This window comes from Lissotriton helveticus, chromosome 8, assembly GCF_964261635.1.
Source record: "Lissotriton helveticus chromosome 8, aLisHel1.1, whole genome shotgun sequence".
Classification (NCBI taxonomy): domain Eukaryota; kingdom Metazoa; phylum Chordata; class Amphibia; order Caudata; family Salamandridae; genus Lissotriton; species Lissotriton helveticus.
Genome location: NC_136069.1, coordinates 353,508,535 through 353,535,859, shown reverse-complemented (window position 1 = coordinate 353,535,859; position 27,325 = coordinate 353,508,535). Strand labels below are relative to the sequence as shown.

The 27,325-nt window shown below is 48.7% G+C and overlaps 1 protein-coding gene and 1 non-coding gene across 5 annotated transcripts in view; both read right to left on the bottom strand.

The window, feature by feature from the left end:
• The window catches only part of USPL1 (ubiquitin specific peptidase like 1), a 396,693-nt gene that overhangs the window by 178,035 nt on the left and 191,333 nt on the right, over positions 1 to 27,325 (bottom strand). The window lies entirely within an intron of this gene.
• LOC144774609 (U6 spliceosomal RNA) lies at positions 20,665 to 20,771 on the bottom strand. The gene has a single exon (XR_013600383.1). It is a non-coding gene; the product is annotated as a U6 spliceosomal RNA (small nuclear RNA).

Here is a 27,325-nt window from a genome sequence, read left to right as displayed (position 1 = left end):
TCTCGGCCGCGTGTTCCGCGTCGGATGGTTCCGCCGCTCTCTTCGACGGATGGCTCGTCGCCGTGCCTCTCGGAGTCGAAGTTTTCGACGTCGAACCGGATATCGGGTCTCTGGTCGTCGTCGACAGTTTCGGGTCTTTCTCCCTCGTCGATCGATCCTTTTCGGGGACGATTTTCGACGTCTTCTGCTGATCAGCAGCTCTCGGCGCCGGGGACTCCTTCTCTGAGGATCCGCTGGGCCTGGGAGTAGTCGCGGACGCCGCCTTTTTTGGCGTCGGCGCTTTCGGGGTCTTGCCCTCGATTTTTCGAGACTCAGAGTCTCTCGGGTTCTTGGGGGCCGAAGAGTCTCCTACCTTGTCAGAAGTCTTCGTGTAATCGGTCTCTACGACCGTGTAGCTGTCGTCTTCGGCGGCAGCGTTGTCTTCTTCCTCGGAGGACATCCCCAGCTCGTAGAGCGACGGGGTCGGGGCCTTCCCCTGCAGGGCGGCGTGTGCTACCCTCTGCCTCTCTCTCACACGAAGGGTCTTCGGGGTGAAGGCGGAACAGGCGTTGCAGTCTCCGCTTTCGTGGTCCACCGGTAGGCAAAGGTTGCATACCGGGTGCTGGTCCTTCTGCGCGTACTTGTGGTGGCAGTTACGGCAGAACTTGAACGGCGTGTTGTCCATCCTCGAGCGTCCAGGGCCTCTCTGGTCGCGTGTTCGTCGACGGTCGTCGAAGATCTGGATGGAAAACGCCTTATCTTTGCTTGTCTTTCGTCGGTGAAGTCCCCTGGAGTCTTCAGATGACTTCTCCTCGTCTTTTCTGTATTTTCTTTCTTCTTTCTCCAAAAATGTCTGGAGCCCAAACGGGAACGATCCAGACCCGACCGCGGAAAAAAAGAATCTGAAGATGGCGCCCAAGAGTGGGAGCTTCCGCAGGAAGCATGCCGACGTCACCGGAAATACACCCAAAGGGGGTGTGACGCCGACGCCCACCTGGGCAAAGAGAAAAAAAAAAAAAAAAAAAAACAAAGAAAAGACTACGAATCCGGACCCAACCACAAGACCGCGGAATAATGCACAGCATAGTGAATCCAGAAAGATTCACGCTGCAAAACCACCTTTCTCCATCTGGCCTTAGTAAATTTTTCGCAGTGGAGCGCGCACATCGTGTTCCGGGGGGCCAGGGCAAGCCAGGCGCCCCGCCGAGACCTATTGTTGCGAAGCTTTTCCACTACAGAGATCGGGACGCTATCCTGCAGGCCTCGCGGGTGAAGGGCCCGGTAGCCTTTGAAAATGCCACGGTGAACTTTTATCCGGACTTTTCCCAACAGGTCCAGAAGCAGCGTATGGGATTTCGTGGTGCCAAGAAACGTCTTAGGGTCTTGGGGATTCGTTACGCATTGCTCTTTCCGACCAGGCTGCGGGTGGAGTATAATGATCGAACTTTCTTCTTTGATCGGCCAGATGCTGCGAATGACTGGCTGGATTCCCTGCCTAATCGTCCCCCTGAGACTGAGTCCGAAGCCCACCCGGGCGGTGCTGAAGGTGGTGTAGAGAGCTGAACGTTTCGTCTTTGACTGGTGCCTTGTTTTGTATAACTGGTCCAGGGATGTAAGCCTATGTTCCTCTACCTCATTTGTGTTTTGATGTATGGTCTTCTTCTCGCTATTGGTTTGATCGGGGGGCGGGTGGGACGGAGCCTTTCCTCCTCCGGGGTCTTTGTGTAGAATAGGGGTTCTTGGGCGACAGGCACACTGCAGGTTGGGGTGGCTTTTTAGCTTTTTGCAGGGGTGCAGGGTGGGGGGTGTTTTCTTGTTATTGGGGGGGTGGGTGGTTGGGAAGTTCGTTGTTTGTGTGTTCTGTGTTCAAGGCGACTTTATTCTGTATTTGAATTGCTTTTTGTGGTCGTGCTCATTGATGGGGGGTTTGGGCTTTGTCGGGTGGGATGGGGGGTAGCGGGTTGCGATTTGTTTCGTGGAACGTTAACGGTCTGGGTGATCGTATCAAACGAAGTGTGGTGTTGAAATGTATACGACGTTTATCCCCTGACATTGTTTTCCTGCAGGAGACTCATTTGATAGGCAATGTTTGTCATGCAATGAATAGGTGGGGCTATCGCCTCGTAGCACATTCGGGGTTTACCTCGGGTTCCAGGGGTGTGGGTATCCTTATTCGGGCTTCCCTCCCCCTGGCTATTGATGATGTTATTCAGGATGACCGGGGGCGGTTTGCTGTCCTTGTGGGTCGATATGAAGGCCGTGCCCTCTCCTTATTAACTGTTTATGTGCCCCCCGGCTTGCAGACTTCTACCTTTTCAGATTTGGGCCGTGTCTTGTTGGACCTTCCTGATAGTACTCTCTTTCTGGCTGGTGATTTTAATTCGGTAGTCTCTGGCCTCCATGATCGCCACCCCCCTAGGGATACCCCGGCGGCTCAGCAGTGGTTGGGTGGCTTTTTGGATACCTTCGGCCTAGTGGATTGCTGGAGGCTTTTGCATCCTACGCAGCTTCAGTACACCTTTCACTCTGGTGCCCATGGGAGTCTGTCTCGGCTGGATTATTTCCTGATGCCTGCGGCTCAGTCCCCGGCGGTGTGTGAGATTGTGCACTTGCCCAGGGGTATCTCTGACCACTCTCCGCTCTGGCTTCGTTTTGAGGTTGGGGTGGAGGCAGTGGGCAGGGTGGCTCCCATTAATCCGTGGTACCTTACCTCCCCCGAGACCCGCACCCTTTTGCTTAAGTCCTTGGACTCGTATTTTCTGGATAACGAGGGGTCGGTTTCATCTGCTGTGTCCCTGTGGGAGGCCTTTAAGACCGTGATTCGTGGGCAGGCCCTCTCCCTTATTGTTGAGGCTAAGAGAGAGAGGAATAGAGAGGTGGTTGATCTTGAGGGGGAGATTTCTGTATTGGAGGAGGGTTTGGAATCTGGTATCACGCCTGAGAAACTCCATGCCCTGGGTCTGAAACAATTTGCTTATAAGTCCTTGGTCACAGATGCCGCCAAAGTGATGTTTCGGGAGCAACAGGGACGTCTGTATGATGTGGGTGACAAAGCGGGTAAATTGCTGGCGTGGCTGGACAAGAAGGAGAGAGCTAATCGTGTGGTACCCGTGATTCAGTCTGCATGTGGTGTGAGTGTAACGGACCCGATTGGGATAGTTGACCGGTTTGCCGAGTACTTCCGTGTGGTGTATACCCCTGTGTCTGTGAGGGATGTGGTTGACTCTCGCCTTCTGTTGCGTGATATAGCCCTGCCCATTGTTTCTGATTTAGACCGTGTGGCGTTGGACTCCCCCTTTACGGTTGATGAGATAGCTACTGCCATCCGTTCCCTCCGTTCGGGCAAAGCATTGGGCCCGAACGGGTTGCCAATCGAATTGTACAAGTTGCGTCCCGATAGGGTGGCTCCGTATCTCCGCGCCATGTTTCTGGAGTCCCGGGAACGGGGTATTCTCCCTTATGATCAGAGACTGGCCACGATAGTTGTCATCCCCAAGGAGGGTAAACCACGTGATCTTTGTTCCTCCTATAGGCCCATATCCCTACTGAATGTTGAACCCAAGGTATTGGCGAAACTCCTGGCATCCCGTCTCTTGACGGTCATTAGTGACTTGGTCCATCCGGATCAATCTGGATTTATCCCACATCGCAACACGGCTCTGAACCTACGTCGTCTTCACGGCGCGATCGCGAGGGCGGGGCTTCTGACGGAGCCGGCCATTTTGGCATCGTTGGATGCATCCATGGCCTTCGACACGGTGGAGTGGCCTTATCTCTGGGCGGCTCTAGAGAAATTTGGTTTTGGACCTGAGTTTATTGGTTGGGTCCAGTTACTGTACGCGGCACCTCTGGCGCAAGTAGTGGTGAATGGTAGGGTCTCTGCTCCTTTCACCCTTGGCAGGGGTACCCGTCAGGGATGCCCCTTGTCTCCGTTACTGTTTGCTCTCGCCTTGGAACCATTGGCTGCCTGGCTTCGGTGGGAACCGTCTCTCAAGGGGATTCGCTGGTCTCCGGACTTTGAGGACCGCGTTTCGCTTTACGCGGACGATATCCTTTTATATCTCACTTCCCCGCGTAAATCTCTGTCTGTTCTGTTTGACGTTCTTGCTTCTTTTGGAGCCAACTCGGGGCTCGTTATTAACTGGACCAAGTCCTGTGTATATGTTCTTTCGGGGGTTTTGCCCCCCTTGCCGAGCAGACTTCCTATCCAGGTGGTCCAATCGGGTTTCAAGTATTTAGGGATTTTTATTACGTTGGACCCGACGCTCCGCTTTGAGCGTAATCTCCCCCCACCGTTGCTTAGACTGCGCTTGGATGTGGCCCGTTGGCGCAAGCTTCCTTTGTCTCCTCTGGGCAGGGTGGCCCTGTTTAAAATGATGTCCTTGCCGCGATTCCTTTACGCGCTTCACAACTCCTATGACGCTATTCCTAAGACCTATTTCCAAGAGATTGAGAGTCTTCAACGGCAATTGATATGGGATGGGCGACCGCATATCGCACTCGCAAAGCTCACCATCCCCTGGTATGACGGGGGCATGGCGCTCCCCGATATCAAGCGATATTACTGGGCTTCCCAATTGTCTGCCATCAATCACGTGATGTTTTCCCCGGGTCGTAATCCTGCATTCGAGATGGATAGACTCCAGCTTCCGGGTGGGGACTTTACTAGAGCGCTTTATTCCCGATCGGCCGGGCGCCATCTTGTGGGCCCATCCAAGATTGCAGTAACTGTATGGCGAGCTGCGAATGTGAGTTTGGGGTGGGAGGATCGATTGACTTTGGCGACGCCGCTTTATGCCTCGGAACGTTTGGGCGGACTCTGGTCTACCAAGGGTTTCGACCGCTGGGATGTGATTGGGATTTGTAAGGTGGGTGACGTGTACTCGAACGGTTGTGTGAAGTCGTTCCAGGCCCTCCAGGCGGAATATGGTTTGAGTGGTAGGGAATTTTTTCGCTACCTGCAGGTCCGGCACGCCCTCGCCTCAGTCTTGGTTCCTGATGAGGCCCTGCCTGAATCTTCCCCCCTCGAGGACCGTCTCCTTGATGGGCATCTTCCCGATAGCACTATTTCTCTGATTTACAAGAAATTGATTAATAATCGGGCGGACTTACTGGTCCGACTTCGGGAGGCTTGGGTTGGCGATGGGTTGGAACTGGACGACGAGGATTGGCAGTCGGCACTCTCTTCTCCCAAGGAGGTGGCCATTCCTGCCCGTCTCCGTTTGGTTCAACTTAAGATTCTTCATCGAGTCTATGTCACTGGTCCGCGTCTGGTTACGATGGGCTTTTCTTCGGATGGGCTATGTAAGCGTGGATGTGGTTTGAGTGCGACCTTTTTACATATCCTTTGGGAATGCCCGGTTGTAGCTGCTTACTGGACTGCGGTGCTTGAGGTGATGACTGCTGTCACGGATGTGGTCCTGCGGCCGGAGCCTCGACGATGTCTGTTGAATGTGTGGGAGCCCACTGACTACTCTGTGGCCCAGACCAGATGGGCTACCCTTGGTTACATGATTGCGAAGCGGGATGTCGCGCAACTCTGGGGCGCTTCCAGGCCCCCTGAGGTCTCGAAGTGGGAAGACAACATGGACTGGTCCATGTTTCGTGAAAAGACGGTTTATGTGGCCAGGGGCAGACCCAGGGCGTGGACGAAGGTTTGGGGCCAGTGGAATGATTATCTTTGCACCCCTCCCCTTGTAGACACTGCTGAGATTGTCCTTTCTCCCTAGACTAGCGTTCCCGGAACCTTTCCATAAGGTTTTTTATACTTCCGGTTCTCCCCGCTGCTCCCCTCGCCCCCTCCCGACTTGATTGGAGCCTCTGGGCTCTGGGTGTGTTCTCCTGATCGTGGACCGTCCCCTCCGTTCTTTGGGCTGACCTTCATTCTCGTGCATTCGCCTTTTAGTGTTTGTTTTTCTTTTTGTAAAAAATAAAAATACAAATTGTTCTGTGATAGCTGTAGAGTAATGCTTTGTGCTCGAGCTGTGCCTAACCACGGGTGTACATTTTTATTTCATGCATTGTGCCTTGTTATTAGCGGCCAGCCCATGAGGTTGTAGGCCCATTCTTGTACTTTTCTATGCTTACTCCAATAAAGGTTTTTGAACAAAAAAAAAAAATATTCTGTACAGTGAAAAACATGAAAAGTGAACATATAATTATACAAAAAATTGTGTTTCAAAATCACAAATGTATATGTAGAAGAAATGATCAAAACAGTGAACAAAAAGAATTTTTTTCAATCATGCGTATGGTTTATATGGGGCGAACAGAGGGAGTTTTAGGCTGCTGCCCTAAGCCCTGTTGGAATCTCAAAATGTCTTTTTTTGGTACAGGACAAAAACTGACATGTAACCGTCAGCTGCAACTGACATTGAATGTCTTAGATGGACAAATGCCTACGCGTTTCGAGTCCCACTGTCTGAATCGCAGGACTCTCATCAGGGCATGATAAATCAAATCCTTCGAGACTGTTTTGGAGAGAGAAAATTGGAGAGAGTTTTTTGTAAAAGCCAATCCTCAATCCATTCGAATTCATAAATAATGGCATAATGCCAGTACAGCATACTTTTTTTTTTTTTTTTTAAAACAGGGAGCGCGTTGACCTTTACAACGTCGTCTACGCTGTGGAAATCACTCTGCAATGGAGTAAAGTTGCAGTGAGTGGAAGTGGTTGGTTAATATTTACTCGTGCAAGGCAGACTGAGCAATGTTTATGTTACCTTGCACTGTATGATTTTCGCAGCGTGAATATCTTCTTGGTGGGCCTTGGATCCCAAATTGTTTTACATCTGTATAAAAAATTCGAGGCCATACATGAGTTTTTTATGAAACAAAAACGGGCATTGAATATCCGATTCGGGTGGGGAAACTTACTTTTAAAGGACACATCAATGAGGCGGTGCGGCTTCCAGGCGATTAAATCCTGAAAAAATGGGAAGAAGGGAAGCAAGTCACTTTCACGGTCTAGCCTTAGTAAAGCAAAGGACCGCGAGCAAGGCTTTTGATTCTTACCGTAAAGGTGCGCAAGTCCGAGCGTTTGTTAGTATCACTACCACAGGTTCATGGAGACTGCAAAGCCCATCTTGGCGTGCTTCACGCTGCGAAAATCATACAGTGCAAGATAACAAACATTGCTCAGTCTGCCTTGCACGAGAAAATATTAACCAACCACTTCCACTCACTGCAACTTTACTCCATTGCAGAGTGATTTCCACAGCGTAGAAGACATTGTAAAGGTCAACGCGCTCCCTGTTTAAAAAAAAAAAAAAGGTATGCTGTACTGGCATTATGCCATTATTTATGAATTCGAATGGATTGAGGATTGGCTTTTACAATTTTTTCTCTCCAAAACAGTCTCGAAGGATTTGATTTATCATGCCCTGATGAGTCCTGCGACTCAGACAGTGGGACTCGAAACGCGTAGGCATTTGTCCATCTAAGACATTCAATGTCAGTTGCAGCTGACAGTTACATGTCAGTTTTTGTCCTGTACCAAAACAATACATTTTGAGATTCCAACAGGGCTTAGGGCAGCAGCCTAAAACACCCTCTGTTCGCCCCATATAAACCATACGCATGATTGAAAAAAATTATTTTTGTTCACTGTTTTGATCATTTCTTCTACATATACATTTGTGATTTTGAAACACAATTTTTTGTATAATTATATGTTCACTTTTCATGTTTTTCACTGTACAGAATATTAATTTGTTGTATAGTATGTTGAAAAATGTATGGCAATACGTGAAGTTGACTACGTTTTTGCTCTGCCTTAAAATGTTTTTGAGATATGACTGAAAAGAAAAATGACAAAAAAATAATTGTTGGGATTTACTAATAAATTATGTTTATCCTTGTTCAAAAATCGGTTGTTTGAATTCATGTTAGAGGTCTAGGTAAACCCCCTTGTTTGAGAATATTACGTGGCTCAACCTACCCTCTATCCCATTGAGCCAAACCCCCCCTTTTTTCTCCAATGCAATCCACTACGGCAGCTGGAAGTACTGTCGACCACTTGCCCATGTTAACCTATTGGAAGTCAGGCATGGGTATTTCAGCCAACCTGGGCAGGGCACACATGCCACACTACGACAGGAAGTGAAAGGTCCCCTCAGGGACAGCCCGAGTACGCATGTTTAAAAGCACAATCTATCTGGACATATGGTTAACCATCATTAGTGCACATGCACACTGGCAGGCCCACATGGGCAAGCCTGATCCACGTTTAAAACCATCATATTTGCACCACTTTGCTGACACGTGTAGAAAGCAAGTGCGCTCTTTCACACTGCTTTTACAGTGGGAAAGTGCCCAGAGTCCTAATGGCCCACAAGAGAACCTGCAAAACCCAAGAGCAAAAAGCTTAGGGAAATGATACCGGACTAGTATCAGGTCCAACAAAGTAAACAAAAAAATTATAAATCACAGCACAAACAAATAAATATCAAATAGAATGACAGGCGGGTGGTGGTGGCAGAGGGGCGGGGGATACAGTGCCGCACAGGGACATTAAATGAATTGCGACGGGAGCCAACATTAACAGGAATCGCAGCAACGGGCAGGAGGTGGTGGGACGGAGCACCACGAGCCGAGGCAAAAGAAAAAGTAGCGCACCGAAACTTAACTAAATGGGCAGAAGTGAACTGATCCAAGTAACAGGGTCAGTCTCCAGGGTGGGAACAAAACAGCCAAAATACAGGACAAATTAAAGTATTTTCCAAGGAAACCAAAGGAATTTTAAAAGGCAGGCCAAGGAACAAATAAAGGTGATGGTTGTGTGATGGGCATGGTTTACGTGCACCGATTTTATACAGCATGTCGAGGTACAGCTCATGCGCGCTGCCTAGGCTTAACCTAAAAACACCTCCTAAGTTTCCTTTAATTCTTTGTCAGTGAACACAATCAGACTTTGCGTATTCTAAATTGCACACGAAAGTGAGGATTTACATGTCAGAAGAGCACAATTTGGAATAATTGGTAAACAGTAAGTAAAAAGATAGCTGCAGCTATTAGAGTAATTCTAAGACAATATTATTAATTCACACACCGAGAAGGGCAAATCTTGATATGGTGAAGAGTCAGACAAGCTTTGATACCAAATGGAAATTTAGGTTGCATGCCCCCTCAAGAAAAAGTGCATACACAAGGAACCTCTTCGAGTTGAGAGGCATCGTATGGGGGTGAGAGAGACCCAGAGATCCAGCAGGGGTCAGTACTGAGTTCGGGAGCACAAAATGGAAGCAGGCGGTTAGGGGATGTGGGAACGGATGATGACTTGCCTGACAGGGGAAGAGACAGTGGAAAAGAGCATAAGAGAACAAACGAACAAGTTACTTACCTTCGGTAACACTTTTTCTGGTAGATACAGTATCTGCCTGTGGATTCCTCACCTTGTGAATATCCCCCTTGCGTCAGCAACATTCGGAAATTCTTTTCGTAGCTTCGCGCCGACGTGGACTTGGACGTCATAGAGGCACGGCATCGCTCGCGACTCCGCGGACGTCACCGACGCCCATAATAGGCGGCCCACGCCGGCGTGATGACATCAGTTCCGCCCTTTTTTCCGTGCCTTCGAGGCACACGGACGGACCAATGATAGTATATATATATATACATAGTATACACAGTACACAATAATCAAGGTAACACACACAGTGTGAATCAAAAGTAAGAAAACATTTGAAATAATACATTAACCTTGACCATAAAATATCTACAACACAGATTCTCTGGTATAGAAGAGTGGACAACGGGGAGGCGGGTGGGTCAGTGAGGAATCCACAGGCAGATACTGTATCTACCAGAAAAAGCGTTACCGAAGGTAAGTAACTTGTTCTTCTGATAGATACATCTGCCGTGTGGATTCCTCACCTTGTGAATAGAGTCTCACAGCAGTCCCCACTCCGGAGGGTGTCCACTCTTCTAGACCAGGAAATCCTGGAGAACAGAGCCTGCAAAGTGGCCGTCCCTCCTCACTTCGGAATCCAAGCAGTAATGCTTTGCGAAAGTGTGGAGGGAAGACCAAGTTGCCGCCCTACAAATGTCCTCTACAGGAACACCTCTAGCCAGTGCAGAGGTTGAAGATTTAGCTCTTGTAGAATGAGCCCTTATACCCTCTGGAGGTTCCTTACCGGCCAAAGAGTAGCAGATCTTTATACAGAGGACGATCCATCTTGACAAAGTTCTCTTATGGACCGCTCTTCCTCTCTTGCAGCCAGCAAACGTTATGTTATGTTACACACTTTTGTATTCCCCACAGCTGCCCCAGCTAAGGGGCGTCCTGGCGCATGGCAGGCAAATGTGCAACAAATACCAGGAACACAACAGTAAAAGCAAAGGGGCAGATTAAAAAAGAAAAGTTTTCAGAGCTTTACGAAACGCTAACAGATTGTCTATTAGCCGCAGCTCAAGGGGGAGGGAGTTCCAAAGCTCAGCTGCCTTGACCCGGAAGGACCGGCCACCAACCCGACACAGCCTGTATCGGGGGATCACGGCAAGAGCTTGGCCCCCCGATCTCAAAGAGCGGGTAGGGACGTACCAGGACAAAAGATCTTCCAAAATGAGAGGACCTCCTCCCCTCAAGATCTTAAACGCCAGACAAAGCACTTTAAACTGAATGCGTGACTTGATGGGCAGCCAGTGCAGCGATCTCAGAGTGCCAGAGACGGAACTCGTACGAGGTAGGCCGACAATGGCTCTTGCCGCGGCGTTCTGCACACGTTGGAGGCGGATAGTCTCTGCCACATTGGTCCCTACCAGGAGAGAGCTTGCATAGTCCAGGCGAGATAAAACAGTGGCCTGGACTATCAGCTGCCTGGTACCACGGTCAAAGAACTTCAGAATGGGACGCAGCGACCGCAAGATGCCAAAACAGCAGGCCGCGATTTTCTTCGAGTGGCCCACATAGCTGAGAGCAGGGTCCATCCATACTCCCAAATTCTTTAGTTCAGTGACCGGGCAGGGGACCGGCCCCAGTTCAGCAGGCCACCACTTGTCCCCCCAAAGTTCCGCCCTCCTACCAACGATCATGATCTCTGTTTTCTTTGCGTTGAGTTGGAGACAGTAGTTCTTCATCCAACTTGCCACCGCCCTAAGACCACTCTGAAACCTAGGGACGTCCCGGTCCGCATCCCCGCTGATCGTAACCGCTAGCTGAGTGTCGTCAGCATATGAGACCATAGTCATGTCCCATTGCTTGACGACCTCAGCCAGCGGTCTCACGTACAGATTAAACAGCGTGGGGCTCAGCGAGGAGCCTTGCGGGACTCCCTGTCTCAGAGGATGGAATTGGGACTGGAACAGTGGCAAAGCAACGCTAAAGAAACGATCGTCCAGGAAGGAGCGAAACCACTGGAGGGCAGTGCCACCCAGCCCAATCTCCTCCAGGCGATGTAACAGGATGGGATGGGACACAGTATCAAACGCGGCGCTCAGGTCTAATAGCACGAGCGCCGCTGTCTGCCCCGCATCCATCACTGTACGAAGATGTTCCGCCATGGAGAGAAGGGCAGTCTCCGTACTGTGGCCAGGACGGAAGCCGTTCTGGGTGGGATCCAAGATGTTAGCCTGGATAAGGTGGGCCGAAAGAACTTTGTTGACATGGGCCTCTAGGACTTTAGTAGGCCAAGGGAGCAGAGAGATTGGCCGATAATTCTCGGGCTTATCCAGGTCCAGTGAGGGTTTCTTTAAGATAGGAGAAACCACCGCCCGCTTCCAGCTAGGGGGGACCGTGCCAGACTCCAACGAGATGTTAATCAAGGAGTGCACCACGGTCCGTCCCACGAACGACTGATCTCTAAAAAGAGTCGAACTAAGCGGGTCAGCGGGGGACCCAGATTTAACCTGCTTCGCCAAGATGTCAAACCCTTCAGATGTCAACGGGGGCAGCGTGTGCAAAGCGACATCTCCAAAGATGTTGGTCGGGGACCCCACTGGGGGCCCTATCGATGGAAAGGTCATATAGATGTTTTGGACCTTGTCCTGAAAGAACACAGCAAGGGCCTCACAGTGAGCGGTAGAGCCAGTGGTCGGGGCACCGGCGCGTTTAGCTAATAGATCCTTCATAAGTTTAAAGATAGTTTTAGAGGGATTGGAGCTGTTGCCAACCTCGGCAGTATAGTAAGTTGCCCGAGCTTGGCAGACAGCCCGATGGTAAGATTTGACGGAGGCGAGATAGATAGCTTTTTTCCCCATATCGTACGCCTTCCGCCAAGCCCTCTCTGCTCGCCTACAGTTACCCTTAAGTACACGAAGGGCGCAGTCGTACCACGGACTGGAGTCCCTAGAACTGATCTTACAGGCGGTAAGAGGAATAAGCGCATCAAGCGCCTTAGAGATCCAAGCGCAGAACCCGTCGTAGCCTGACTCAACAGTTACAAAAGGATCTAATGGCTCTGCAGCAAGGACACGATGAAAATCCTCCAACCGAAGATTACTCCAGTGCCGCCTTACGACCAGTTTAGCAGGGGGGATAGTGATCCTACCCTGCAGGGGGGTACTGATGGTGACCAAAGAGTGATCTGTCCAGCCGAGGGGTACGACGGCACTAACAGAGGCATCAGGCAGGTTGGTAAAGAAAGGATCCAACGTATGGCCACCGATGTGGGTGGGCTGTTGAACCAGTTGAGTCAGCTGAATGGCCTCCAGATCCGCAAGAATGCCGTTAACCAAGGGGATGTTAGGTCTATCGAAATGAAGGTTAAGGTCCCCCAGAATAGAAAAATTGGGACAACCTACCACCAAGGAGCTAACCACATCGGGAAAAGCAGCGCGAAACGCCACTTCGCTCCCAGGGGGACGATAGACCACCATCCCTGAGAGGGGAGACAAGGATCTTGAACATCGCACTTTCACACCCTGCAATGGCCAGGGGCGACCAGCTGCAAGTGAAGCTAGATCGAACAGCAAGAGCGATTCCCCCTCCCCTGGTTGGTCGATTGAGGGTAAAGACCGTAAAGTCAGAGGGAAATGCCAGGTTGATAATGGCCACATCGTCGTCTTTCAGCCATGTCTCAGTGATGGCCACGATGTCCGGGCCTTCTTCCTGTAACAGGTCATACACGGCCTGATAGTTTTAACGCCAGGTCTCTGGTGCTTCACTAACGATGCGGAGGGAATCCTCAGGAAGGTTGCTGCAAGCATCCACCACCTGGTGCATGGATACAATGGAGGTTGAACATTCCAGAGTCCATCGGCAGCCGGCACAATGGTGGGGGCCAGCTAGTGGATGTAAAGGGGGGAGGCTGCAACTACCGGTGCGTCGCCCCAAGTCCCGCAGGATTTCACTAGTGTACACCAGCATGGCTAAGAACGCAGCCCTCACCAGACTAGCAGTGCCTATGCAGAGTCCTGCACGTCCGTAGCGCAGACGGGCACAGACGGGCAGGACTCTGGCACGACTCCGGCTAAGCGACGGCGTCCCTCTGCGCGTTCCCGCTGCGCGGAGAGGACGACTTTAAATAGGCGTCCCCTGGACCCAATCGAGCGTCAGTCCGCTCAAAGATGGCGCCCACCAAAAGCGCCGAAGCCCCAAACAAAGATGGCGCCTAAAGCAGATGGAATGAGCCACCCTCGGGAGCCCGGACCCGCCAAAGCGGCGGTGCGATGTTCCGTTAAAATGCAGGTAAGAGGAAGGTGGAACCCCTAACCCCTGGTAGAGCAGGAATAGCAGAGACCAAAGTTATGCGCTGGCAAGCGCCAATAAAGCTGAAAATATTAAAAACAGAGCGCCGAAATACAGCGCGCTAAAATCACAAGTTGCAGCAGCGCCTGACCGCCGTCAAAGTGTCCGAGTCCGCCTTAAATAGGCGTCCCCTGGACCCAATCGAGCGTCAGTCCGCTCAAAGATGGCGCCCACCAAAAGCGCCGAAGCCCCAAACAAAGATGGCGCCTAAAGCAGATGGAATGAGCCACCCTCGGGAGCCCGGACCCGCCCAATGAAGAGCTGGTCATCCAACCGACAGTCTTTAGATCTGTCCAGATAAAAGGACACCGCCCTTTTGGGGTCCAGACGGTGTAATCTCTCCTCCTCCTTGGAAGGGTGAGGGGGAGGATAAAAGGTAGGGAGGGTAATGGATTGACCAAGGTGGAAAGGAGTCACCACCTTAGGCAGAAAAGCAGCCCTGGTCCTAAGAACCATTCGATCAGCATGAATGGTCAAGAAAGGGGGCTTGGAACTAAGAGCTTGAAGCTCAGTTACCCTCCTTGCCGAGGTTATTGCAACGAGGAAAACTGTCTTAAGAGTCAAAAGCCTCATAGGACATTTATGAAGAGGCTCAAAGGGAGCACCCATCAAAAAGGTCAAAACAAGATTTAAGTCCCACTGAGGCACAATAAAAGGAGTAGGAGGGAACTTATTTGAGAGGCTCTTCAAAGACCTTAAAACTACAGGTGATTTAAAAAGAGATGGCTGGTCAGGCAAGCAGAGAAATGCCGACAGCGCTGAAAGATAGCCCTTCACCGTGGCAACAGCAAGACCCTGCTGCGCCAGAGAAAGGGCAAACTGGAGAACATTAGACAAATGGGCTCTCCAAGGGTCTACAGATCTCTCCCCACACCAAACGACAAATTTTGACCATCTATAAGAATAGATGGACTTAGTGGAGTCACGCCTGGCTGACAAGATGACATCCACCACGTCAGGCGGGAGAGAAAAGGAAATCAGGTTGTCCCGTTCAATCTCCAGGCATTAAGGCGTAATGTCTGGAGGTGGGGGTGTAGAACCTGCCCCTCCATCTGAGAGAGGAGGTCTGCCCTGAGAGGGAGACGGAGCGGCAGGTGAGAGGAGAGGTGGAGAAGATCCGTGTACCACACCCTTCTTGGCCAACCAGGGGCGACCAATATGACTTGGGCCCGGTCTTGGCAAATCTTCCTCAGAACCCGAGGAATCAAAGGTATGGGAGGAAACGCGTAAAGGAGTGGACTTCCCCAACTCAACTGAAACGCTTCCCCCCCCCCAAGGCTCCTTGCATCGGATACTGGAGACTGCAGAACGACGGGCAGTGAGCATTCCCGCGAGTGGCAAACAGATCCACCCGAGGAGTTCCCCCCACATCCGAAAGATGTCGAGAACAACCTCTGGATGGAGCCTCCACTCGTGGTCGGCCGAGAACTGACGACTCAGACTGTCTGCTCGCACGTTCAGAATCCCGGCCAGATGATTTGCAATCAGACAAATCTGATGGTCCTGAACCCAAGACCAGAGCCGCAGAGCCTCCCTGCAGACACTGCGACCCTACTCCTCCCTGCTTGTTGATGTACCACATCGCGGTCGTGTTGTCCGTCAGGACTTGCACTGACCGACCGCGAAGGGAAGGGAGGAAGGCCTTGAGCGCCAAACGTATCGCCCGCAATTCTAGAAGGTTGATGTGAAGCAACCTTTCCTCTGGAGACCAAAGACCCTTGACCTCCAGATCCCCCAGATGAGCACCCCACCCTAGAGTGGATGCATCCGTTATCACCATGGCCACCGATGTAGACAGATGGAAAGGCTTCCCTTGTGACAGATTGCCTTCCACGCCCCACCAAGATACATCCGCTGCAGCCTCTCTGGAGATCCTCACTGACTGCCTGAGATCCCCTTGGTGTTGAAACCACTGCCTGCGGAGGCACCACTGGAGCGCCCTCATATGCCAGCGTGCATGGTTGACCAGCAGAATGCATGAAGCCATCAGACCGAGCAGACGAAGGACCTTCAGGACTGGAACGACCGCTCCATTGTAAAATAAAGGAATCATGTCCTGTAAGTCGCGAATCCTTTGAGGGGGAGGGAATGCACGACACACAGTAGTGTCCAGTACCGCACCTATGAACAGGTTGCGCTGGGAGGGCACCAGGTGAGACTTGGGTACATTTATTGAAAAACCCATACGGTACAACAACTGAGTCGTAACCTGCAGATGCTGGAGCACTCTCTCTGACGACTCCGCTTTGATCAGCCAGTCGTCCAAATAGGGAAATACCGGAATCCCCTGAGATGTGCTGCCACCACAGCCATCACCTTGGTGAAGACTCGAAGCGCAGTAGGAAGACCAAACGGAAGGACCGCAAACTGGTAATGCTGCGATCCCACCGTAATACGGAGATACTTTCTGTGTGACTTCAGGATTGGGATGTGGAAATACGCATCCTGTAAGTCGAGCGACACCATCCAGTCTTCTTCCAGCAGCGCTTGAAGAACCTGAGCAAGGGTGAGCATCTTGAATTTCTCTTGTTTCAGATAGAGATTCAAGATCCAGGATTGGGCGAAGTCTGCCATCCTTTTTGGGGATCAGGAAATATCGGGAGCAGCATCCCTGACCCCTTTCCTGCTCTGGGACCACCTCTATCGCACCCTTTCTTAACAAAGTCTATACCTCCTCCTGCAGAAGCAACAGATGATCCTCCGTGCAAAAACCTTGGCAAGGAGGGTAATTGGGAGGAAATTCCCGAAGGGGAAGGGCATACCCATTTTCTACGAGAATGACAACCCAAAGATCTGATGTAACCGAATCCCAATCCCGTAGAAAATAGGTAAGCCGACCCCCCACTGGACCCACATGATCCTGAATGGCGGATCTAGGGCTGCTTTTCTGTGGCTGGGGGTTGGAGGAGGAGGAAGAGGTTTGACGCCCTCGAAGACGACCCCTTTGCTTTCCCCTGTATGACCTGTACAAGGTGTTCTGCTGCTGCTGTTGTTGCTGCTGCTGACCTTGTCTAAAGTTCCGAAAGGAAGAGCGTCCAAACCCTCTGAACTTTTTGGTCGAAGCACCTCTAATCTGAAGGCCCAAAGACCTGGCAGTAGCTCTGATATCTTTAAACCTTTCGAGGGCTGTATCTGCTTTCTTGCCAAATAGTCCTCCTCCGTCAAAAGGCAGATCCAAAAGCGCTGCCTGAACATCAGCAGAAAAGTCCGAGGACTTTAGCCAAGCCGATCTTCGTGTAGCAACTGCAGTACCCATAATACGAGCCACAGAATCAGCCGTGTCAAGACCGCTCTGAATTACTTGGCGTGCCGCTGCTTGGGTGTCAGACACCACCTCGAAATCACTCCTGTTCTCCTCAGGGATCTTAGGAGCCAAAGCACGCATTGAGTCCATAAGTGCGTGCACATACCTCCCCATGAGACAAGTGGCATTTGTAGACTTCAAGGCCATACTAGCAGAAGAGAAAGTTTTCTTGGCCACCTGATCTTGTTTTTTAGCCTCCTTGTCCCCAGGAACTTGGGGAATAGCACTTATAGACTTCTTAGAACACGCAGCCTGAATCACCAGGCTCTCTGGAGAATGGTGAGATGTTAAGAAAGCAGGGTCCTCTGGAGCTACCCTATATCTTCTAGCCACACTCTTGGATACAGCAGGAGCAGAAAGCGGCTTCTTCCACACCTCCATAATGGGCTCAGTTAATGCTTCATTAAATGGAAGTAAAGGCTCCACAGCCGAACTCGGAGAGTGAAGATCTTCTGTCGGAAGGTTTGACTTAAATTCAACTGTTGGTAATGTTAAATTTAAAAGTCCCGCAGCCTTCCTCATTACCACATGATATGGCTGGACATCCTTTGAAGGCGCATCATGTCCTGAGGGCAATTCCCACTCCGGGGAAAAATCCAGGCCACTGGCATCAGCCAGCTCCTCAAAACAATCTTCTCCCAGCTCACCCTCTTCTAAGTCAGGGCGAGAGTCGGCATAACTTCGTTCCTCCAAGAGACGCTGAGCTTCTCTTCTGGACCTCTCCTTTACACGCCTCGGCACCGGATCCATCAACGACTCCGACGGAGTCGGAACCGACTTCGATGGCCGAGGTGAACGCTCCTGATGTCTACTCGGAGCAAGCGACGTCTGCATTGGAGTCGGCGACTTCGGAGGAGTCGGTGACGACACTGCCACGGCGTCGATGGGGCTGGCATAAACGGCATGAATGGAGCCGGGTCATATGAATGAGGAACCCCCAAATTAAATGCCAGAGGACCCATGGGACCCTAAGGTGCACCAGAGGGGTGCCACGCCCTTGAGAATACACCATACATAGCGTTTAAGAACGCTGAAGGGTCTTGGCCCGGTGCTGGAAAAGGTGGTTGAACACCCTCAGGCTGACCGAGGTGGGATCGAATCCGGCTCAACAAAAGGCGCAGATTCTTCAACTTCCACAGGAACTACCTCTTCCTCCTCTCGAGCCGGAGAAGGCGCCGGAGATGGATTGGACTCCGGAGAGGGAACCTGCGACCCCGAAGGCTAAGCCTCACCTTCCTGATCCGGAGTTTCCTGCGGCGGGACCACCTTCGAATGAACCTTCCTGGGCGACCTCGAGTCTGACTTCTCACCCGAGTGACGTCGAGACTCATATCTCCTCTTCCTGTGCTTCTTCCTTGACCTTGAAGCATGGTCCGAAGAAGACTTCGAGGCCGAACTCTCACGAGATCGGGACCTCGACTTCGACTTCTTCTTCGAGCGAGATCTTGATGTCTTCTTACCCTTGTCGGCCTTAAGTTTTGCCACAAGTAGCTTGGTTTCCCTCTCCCGCAGGTTCTTCGGATTCATCTTACGACATGATGAACATCCATCCACGTCGTGATCGGAGCTTAAGCACCAAATACAGTCCTCGTGCGGATCCGTGATGGACATCATTTTTCCGCACTCCCTGCAGGGCTTGAAACCGGTCTTCTTCGACATCTTATCGAAACAAAGTCACAGTATAGCTACTGAGATTCCCGAAACCGTTAGCGTCGACGACGCGGAAAAAAGGGAACTGATGTCATCCCGCCGACGTGGGCCTATTATGGGCGTCGGTGACGTCAGCGGAGTCGCGAGCGATGCCGTGCCTCTATGAAGTCCAAGTCCACGTCGGCGCGAAGCTACGAAAATAATTTCCGAATGTTGCTGACGCAAGGGGGATATTCACAAGGTGATGAATCCACACGGCAGATGTATCTATCAGAAATACACCTTCACTCCTAGAGAGGGGAACAACCTCCACTCCACGCAAGAGCATCTTCCTCTTCTTGTTGTTCTTCAGAAAGCTGGCTTTTCAATTAACCTACCTATGATAGGCACGTGCTCACACCTGCTCAGTCAAGATACTCATGTGGGTGATAGTGCACTTTACAAATGCTTTAAATATACACTTAACTCTCATCAGGTTTTAGCTGAAATAGAAAACTCAACCAATCAAAAATGCAAGGTGAAACCTAAATGTTCCAGGGGCAAGGCAAACACAAATAGGGAGGAAAGCCATCAGAACAGGACCAGTGAATGACAAAAGAAAGAAAACAAGTCAGGAGCAAGAGCCAGTCTCAAAGCCCACTCTAAGTATAGATAACGCGATCTATAATGAGACCACAAAACAGGAGAAAGAGTTGGCACCTTAAATCAGGAGCCTCATAATACAATTGCAGGCAGTAGCAGGCTAAATATCTCCTCCAGCCTCAACCAGAGCACCCGTAGGGCGATATGGCTTCCAAATATCCATTTTTTTTGCCTCAACACTGAGGTGGACGCAGTGATTGTTATATTTCTAGTGCAGTCTGTGTTTTTCTCACATTGTTTTAATCAACATTATCTGAAATTATTCATGTTAAAATTTCTGAAATACCAACAAACTCTTCCTAAATTCACTAAAACAACCGCTCATCTTCATAAAAAAAATGCATATTAGTAGAATTAGGTAAGCTACTTTCTCTACAGTGTAAGCCCAGCGGTCTGATATCAATGTTCTAAACTCAGACCATGTAAAGAACAACTAAAGAATGGACAGAGTTACTTGATTCTTTACCGTTGAATCGGTATGTTTGTAAATGATATTTGCACTTTAATTTAATGATATGGTTGTTTGCCATGTGTACATCATCTTCATATGTTGATCTTTTATATCCATAGACACTTTACGCTATTAGGGCGTTCTAATAAGATTACAATGTATGTTTCACATGCTTTATAGAGTATTTTCTCAGTTTACTTTTGTATGCTATTCGCATATTCGTGATCTTTAATCTTCCAACACAACGTGTTTTCTCGGTTCAATGGATGCGAAACGTCTGTCTGCATGCTCTCTTCAAATGCTTCAAGTTCTTTTCAACTAACACATTTCACAAGTTTTTCATGCTGTAATTATTCTTGACATGCTTTCACTTACCTTAATGAGCATGTGGCAATTTAGGTCCTCATCACAGGCAGAAAAAACAAGCATTGGCATAGCCATTAGGTCTCACTTTTGAGAACTTATAAGTGTTTAACCATGCAACAGTTGATGATGTTGCACCAAGGATATTGTGCAGGATAACTAAACACTTATAAAGTCGCAAAGGCGAGACCTATTGGCTATGCCAATGCTGGTCTTTCATTCTTGGCACAGGACGTTCCACCATAGGTGGCAGGCAGAAGCCACATGAAGGCTCGGCTCGTTTTGGGTTTGAAACCCAAGAGGGCCTCTAGCTGAGCCGCCTACCTCTACACCATAGTTTGTCTAATGTAGTCCATGAACTGCGAGCAATGAGAACATGAACATTAAGTGAAAAAAAAAATCACATCGTAATGATGCAGTTAATGTAAATTTTGGATGATCGAAACACGAAGTAAGTCAGTTGCGTCGAAATTATTTTAGTTTTGCAATAACGTCAATATCATTAAATTCAATTTGGAAAAATGTAAATAAATTAAAGTAAAAACATAAGAATGTGTACTGGATTACCATTGTAGATTAAAGATCAAAAGGCAAAATATGGAATGCTTCACGAATTTGCGAGTCATTCTTGTGCAGGTGCCATGCTAATCTTCTCTGTATCGTTCCAATTTTAGTATATGTGCTGCCGAAGCGAGCACAAACTACACTTGGAGCATGCTGGTATATACAGGCTGAACATCAGAGGTTTTGAAAGTTAGAAAGCGTCAAGAATATAAGTGGTTGCAATTTATTCTCTTCCTCTTTGTTGCTTTTCAAAGTAGCCCCTTTGAATCAGAAACAAAACATTCTGCTGAAGAAAAAGATTGCAGTTTCCACTCTATGAAAATCGAAGAGCTTCAGATATCTGCAAATCACGTCAACTACGGCATCCTCTGCACTGGAAGTTCTTTGGCGCACAAAAGCACGTGCACTTCATAGACAGAGAAAGGACAATTAGCAGAGGAGGAAGTGTTAAATAGGGGCATGGCGGGCATCTGGCAAAAAGGGCATGTTCTGGCTGCACAGCGGGGCAAATATAATGCAGACTTGGAATGCATGAGCTGCTGGTACACCTACCTGGGAAAATGTAGGTCTTTGCATATATGTTAGCTAGCATTTTTATTGCGAGCAAATACTGCTAAAGTGGCACCTTAGATCTAAAACGGGTAAAGATGTAATGACCACAAACACCATCAGAATGTAGGAAGTCCTTTTCAAAACGTTTATTTGCTGATAGACTAACTCAAACAATTACACATAAAGGAGTCATTCTCAAAGATCAGAGCCCTTAGTATAAAATGAACTCTATCAAAATCATTGGGCAGCCCAACCATGCATAACCCTGCTTTTAGGGATCAACCCAGGTCAGAAACCAATAATTGTGCTTATTATTCTCCGGTTGGTGCTACCCATGGTGGTACTGTATTGCAGCATTTGGATAGTGCTCATTATCCCTATGTGGGGCACTGAAGTACTTGCCTACAGGGATGTTTACTTGGGCAACTGGTAACAATGCTGTGGAGAAGTCACCGCCAACTTAATAAGCCCGATTGGTCTGGCCTCGTAGTCAGTAAAGCACTTTTCATCCTGTGTCAGAGTGTTTTAATATATTGCTGTGGGACCTAGCACGCGCAAGAGGCCAGCAACTCAACAATTGTGAATATTATTCACCAGGTAGCTGCTTTCAGACCTCCCCCCCCCCCCTCAACAGCTGGTAGCACTGTAAACCACAAATACAACCAGTTTGTAAGTCCTTGTGTAACGAGCAAGACGGAATTTACTTTTGCACCCTATCGGAGCAAAGTTAAAATCAAAACAGACATCGAAGAGAGACTTCAGAACACTAAGCAAGTGAACGGCTTAAGAAACGAAGGTGCCAGTCAGGAGGGGACGCTGACATTGCCAGCAGCAGGGTGACGCTGACGAGCGCGTGCACATCTTCTGTCCGTCCACGCTTTGGAATCCGTATAGATTCCCAAAGGGGCCTCCCATGGCGAGAACAGCGCATGCGCGCCAACGCCACGCGAGACCTAAAAATAATATGTACAAGTCTTTCTCCCCAAAGGCTTACGTAACACTACCTGTGGTGACATGGAATACAAAATGTTTGTAAATGAAGTTAGTTGATCACAGAGTAGAGTATGGACACGAAGTAAATCATTACTTTATTGAAACATTAGAAAGTGCTTTGCTCAGCCCACAGGTCACATAAAAAAAAAATCTTTCCAACTTAGGTGACAAAATAAGTTGACAGGTTCTTAACCTTCAACGGGGCAAAAACTAGGCAGGACTCTTGCATTTATGCAATTTGTGGTGCTCAACAACAGTGCTCAAAGCACTACAGAAGGGCAAGGCTTAGAGGCGGCTTCCTCAGAGATCCAGCAGTGACATGGACCACTGGTGAGTCGGAGGGCAACACAACAGTTAGTCACCTCAAATGTTCACTTGCAGAAGAAAGAGGACCCGATAAAATAGGAATTGGTGGCTGTGTCAGATTTTCCTGGTCCAATGATTCCACCCAGGAGCAGTCCGCCTCAATGGAGGTTGGGGCATCTAGAAAGACCTGAGTCAGATGGCAGAAAAAAAGCCTGTGACAATGAGTGTAGGTGTAATTAAGAAAGTGTAGAGCTTTGCATACTCTTGACATCTAGCTTTGAGCTCAGACATTGCAAGTTGTTTTTGCTCGAATAAGTCTTTCGAGTCACAGGTGTGGAGTGACTCCGTCCTTAGCGGGCAATGCACATGGACACGGACCCCATTGTTATATAGTTTTTTGCACTGTGGGAAGTGAAAGTATGGAGTAGAGAGTGAGAACATTATGTTAACCATGCGTATAGTGCAAGGAAAAAGTGTTAAAGATAAGTACATCTACAACTCACACCAGTCCCAGGGAGGTGGGTGAGTACATGAGAATCTACAGCACTACATGCTACAAAGAAGCTTACAGGGTAAGTAACATTTTCAGTTTGTAGCATGTGTGGTTGTACATACACATGCTCTGCATTGACTAAAGTAGTAACCTTGCAAAGTAGCGGTCAGTCAGTGGAGCATGAAGAGGTCTGGAACAAGATTCTTAAAACTGTCCTACCAACGCTAGCCTGCTGGTGGGCTGAAATATCGACATAATAGTGTTTTGTGAAGGTATGTGGAGTTGACCATGTAGCTGCCTTCCAAATATTAGCTATGGGAACATTTCAGTCAATGCAGTACATTAGAGCTAGGTTGACATCAAATGTACAAAAAGCTACAGTGAGAGAGGGAAAAAGACCAGGTGCTCGATTGCTTGATTAATTTGGGGTTAGTTCTAAGAGCATCGCTTCTATTCACCTCAATGAAAGGCTCCTGTAAGGTAAGTACTTGCTGCTCACTAATATGCCTTACAAATTTAATAGCTACAAGGAAGGAAAATGCTACTTACCAGTATGCATCTGTTCTTGGCATGTAGAGCTGCAGAGTCTCACACTGAGCATTAGATCGCCACCTGGTGTTGGTTTCGGATGATTGCATGTTGTCATCTTGGAAGAAGGCTTTGTAGTCACAAGATAGGCGACTCCTCCTTTGGACGACAGTGCGCATGGCCATCGGCTCCATCTTTAGATTGTTTTTCGCCATGATGGGAAATGGAGTTAGTAGAAAGAAAAAAGAGATGTCCATGTGTGCAAATCTAATTAAGATGGAACTGGAACAGATACAGATCCCAGGGAGGTGGGTGGGCGTGTGAGACTCTGCAGCTCTACATGCCAAGAACAGATGCATACTGGTAAGTAGCATTTTCCGATCGAGGCATGAGAGCTGCAGATCTCACACTGAGCATAGATTATATAGCAGTATCTCCCCTAGTGGTGGTCGCCTGTATCTGTTGCAGTAGTTTGAAATAGAGTTTTGAGGTTAGCTTAGCCAACAGCAGCTTGCTGCTTGGCTTGCACATCAACACAGTAGTGTTTAGTGAAAGTATGTGTTGTAGACCATGTTGCTGCCTTGCATATGTCTTCTAGAGGAATGTTCCCTAAGAAGGGCATAGAGGCTCCCAGTTTGTGTGGGGAGTGCGCCCTAGGAGGAATTGTTAGTGTTCGCTTTGCTTTTTGATAGCATATTTGAATGCATTTGACAATCCACCTAGCAACTCCTGCTTTAGAGATGGGGTTGCCTTTATGTGGTGGAGAGAAAGCTACAAACAATTGGTTTTGTTTTGCGAAATGCTTTTGTTCTATCAATGTAATAGAGAAGAGCTCTTTTAACATCTAGGGTGTGTATAACTCTTTCTGACACAGAGTCTGGGTTTTGGAAAAACACCGGTAACTACAGATTGGTTTGAATGGAACGGGGTAATGACTTTTGGAAGGAATTTAGGATTTGTTCTTAAAACCACTTTATTATGGTGTAATTGTAAAAATGGTTCTTGTATAGTGAAAGCTTGAATCTCACTAACTCTCCTAAGAGAGGTAATAGCCACAAGAAAGGAATATGCTACTTACCAGTATGCATCTGTTCTTGGCATGTAGGGCTGCTCATTCACATCTTATGCATAGATCGCCGCCTAGTGTTGGGTCCGGATGATTGCACATTGTTGTCCTGGAAGAGTCTTCGAAGTATCACAAAATAGGTGGCTCCTCCCCTGGACTACAGTGCGCATGGGCATCCTCTCCATCCTCAGATTGTTTTTCGCCATTGTTGCAGGGATGGAGTATGATACAGTAAGTGATGTCCATGCTAGAGATTAATTGTGAATGTTACAGCTGCGACAGGCACCGGGGAGGAGGGAGGGCGATGTGAATATCAGCAGCCCTACATGCCAAGAACAGATGCATACTGGTAAGTAGCATATTCCGTCGAGGCATGTGGGCTGCTGAATTCACATCTTATGCATAGAATGTATAGCAGTACCCTCTTAGCGGCGGTTGCCCGTGCCAGCTGCAGCAGTTTGAAAAAGAGTCTTGAGTACAGCCTGCCCTACAGCTGCCTGCTGTTTGGAGTGTACATCTACGCAGTAGTGTTTGGTAAATGTATGTATGGCAGTCCATGTGGCTGCCTTACATATGTCTTCTAGAGGAATGTTTCCTAAGAAAGCCCTGGATGCCCCTAACTTGCGTGTTGAATGCGCTCTTGGGGGAACTGTTAAAGTGCGTTTAGCTTTTTGATAACAAATTTGTATGCACTTAACAATCCATCTGGCTATACCTGATTTGGAAATGGGGTTGCCTTTGTGCTGTGGTGAAAAGGCAATAAACAGTTTAGTCTTTCTGAAAAGTTTTGTTCTATCTATATAGTAGAGGAGAGCTCTTTTAACATCAAGGGTATGTAGAGCTCGTTCTGCCACGGAATCTGGATTAGGGAAGAATACTGGCAGTTCTATAGCTTGATTGATGTGAAACTGGGACACCACTTTTGGCATAAATTTAGAGTTAGTTCGCAGCACTACCCTATTAGCGTGAATTTGTATGAACGGCTCCTAAATAGTTAGGGCTTGCAGCTCACTAACTCTTCTGAGTGATGTAATTGCCACTACGAAAGCCACTTTCCACGTTAGGAATTGTATCTCACAGGAGTGTGGCGGTTCAAAAGGTGGTCCCATTAGTCTGGTAAGAATCACGTTGAGGTTCCAGACAGGTGAAGGTGGGTGTCTCGGAGGAATGATTTGTTTGAGTCCCTCTAAGAAAGCTTTAATAGCAGGTACCCTGAAGAGGGAAAGGTGTTGCCTGTTTTGAAGATAAGCTGGCACTGCAGCTAACTGGATACAAATGGAGCTGTAAGCTAGATTGCATCTGTGTAAATGTAACAGATGATGTCCTGAGTAGATGCATCTAGCGGATTTATGTCATTTTTACAATAGATGACAAATCGCTTCCATTTCGCCGCATAGCATGCCCTGGTGGTAGGCCTCCTTGCCTCTTTGATAATATTCATACAGTCGGGAGGCAAGTTTAGGTAACCAAACGAATAGTTTTCTTACCTGTCGGTGTAGTTTTGCAGCTTGAAGATCTTTCTGGATTCACTATGCTGTGCATTATTCCGCGGTCTTGTGGTTGGGTCCGGATTCGTAGTCTTTTCTTTGTTTTTTTTTTGTAGCCCAGGTGGGCGTCGGCGTCACACCTCCTTGGGTGCATTTCCGTTGACGTCGGCATGCTTCCTGCGGAAGCTCCCACTCTTGGGCGCCATCTTCGGGTTCTTTTTTTTCCGTGTTTCTTTCGTTTCCGAAGTAATGGCAATGTTCTATTTAGGTGATATTTTACCACTTTGTACTTATAAGTCCTTTTTTAAACCTTTTTTTTTTTATATCCAGCTCTTCTCTCTCCAGCCTCATCTTTCTGGCGGAGGTGGGTGGGTTCGCTAGTGAATCCAGAAAGATCTTCAAGCTGCAAAACTACACCGACAGGTAAGAAAACTATTTGTTTTGCAGCGTGAATCTTTCTGGATTCACTATGCTGTGCATAGATTTTGTAGCGGTTTCTCATCTCTGTGGCGGCTGGGTGGAAGATGAGCGTTGGTTATTGAATATGTGCTGGAGCACCTTTTGTCAGACTTGTGCTTCCTTGTTCATATGTATATCCACACAGTAGTGCTTCGTGAACGTGTGCACCGAAGCCCATGTTCCCGCCAGGCATATGTCCTGTATGGGTGTGTTAGCCAGGAAAGCTATTGTAGCACCCTTTTTCCTAGTGGAGTGGGCACGTGTCCCCTCTGCTAGCTCTTGTCCTGCGCATTTGTGGCAGAGTTGAATTGTCTGTGCGATATATCGTGCAATAGTCTTTTTGGTTACTGCCTTTCCCATGAAACTGTTGGCGAATGACACAAAGAACTGTTTTGTTTTCCTGTGTCCCTTCGTCCTCTCAATGTAGTGCATGACTGCCCTTCTGGCGTCCAGGGTGTGCAGAGCTCGCTCTGCGCTAGTTGTTGGTTTTTGGAAAAAACTTGGTATCTGTATAGACTGGTTCATGTGGAATTTGGATACCACCTTCGGCATGAAGTGTGGGTCAGTCCTCATCACAACCCTATCATTGTGTATTTGTATGTAGGGTTCTTGTAGCGTCAGCGCCTGAAGCTCGCTTACTCTGCGTAAGGACGTTATTGCAACCAGGAAAGCTGTTTTCATAGTTAGCATCTTTAGGGAGGCCTTGTGAAGTGGTTCAAAGGGCTCTTTCATGAGTTCCGTTAGGACTATGTTTAAGTTCCATGCAGGTGGCGGCACCCGCTTGGGTGGTGCGATCCTTTTCGC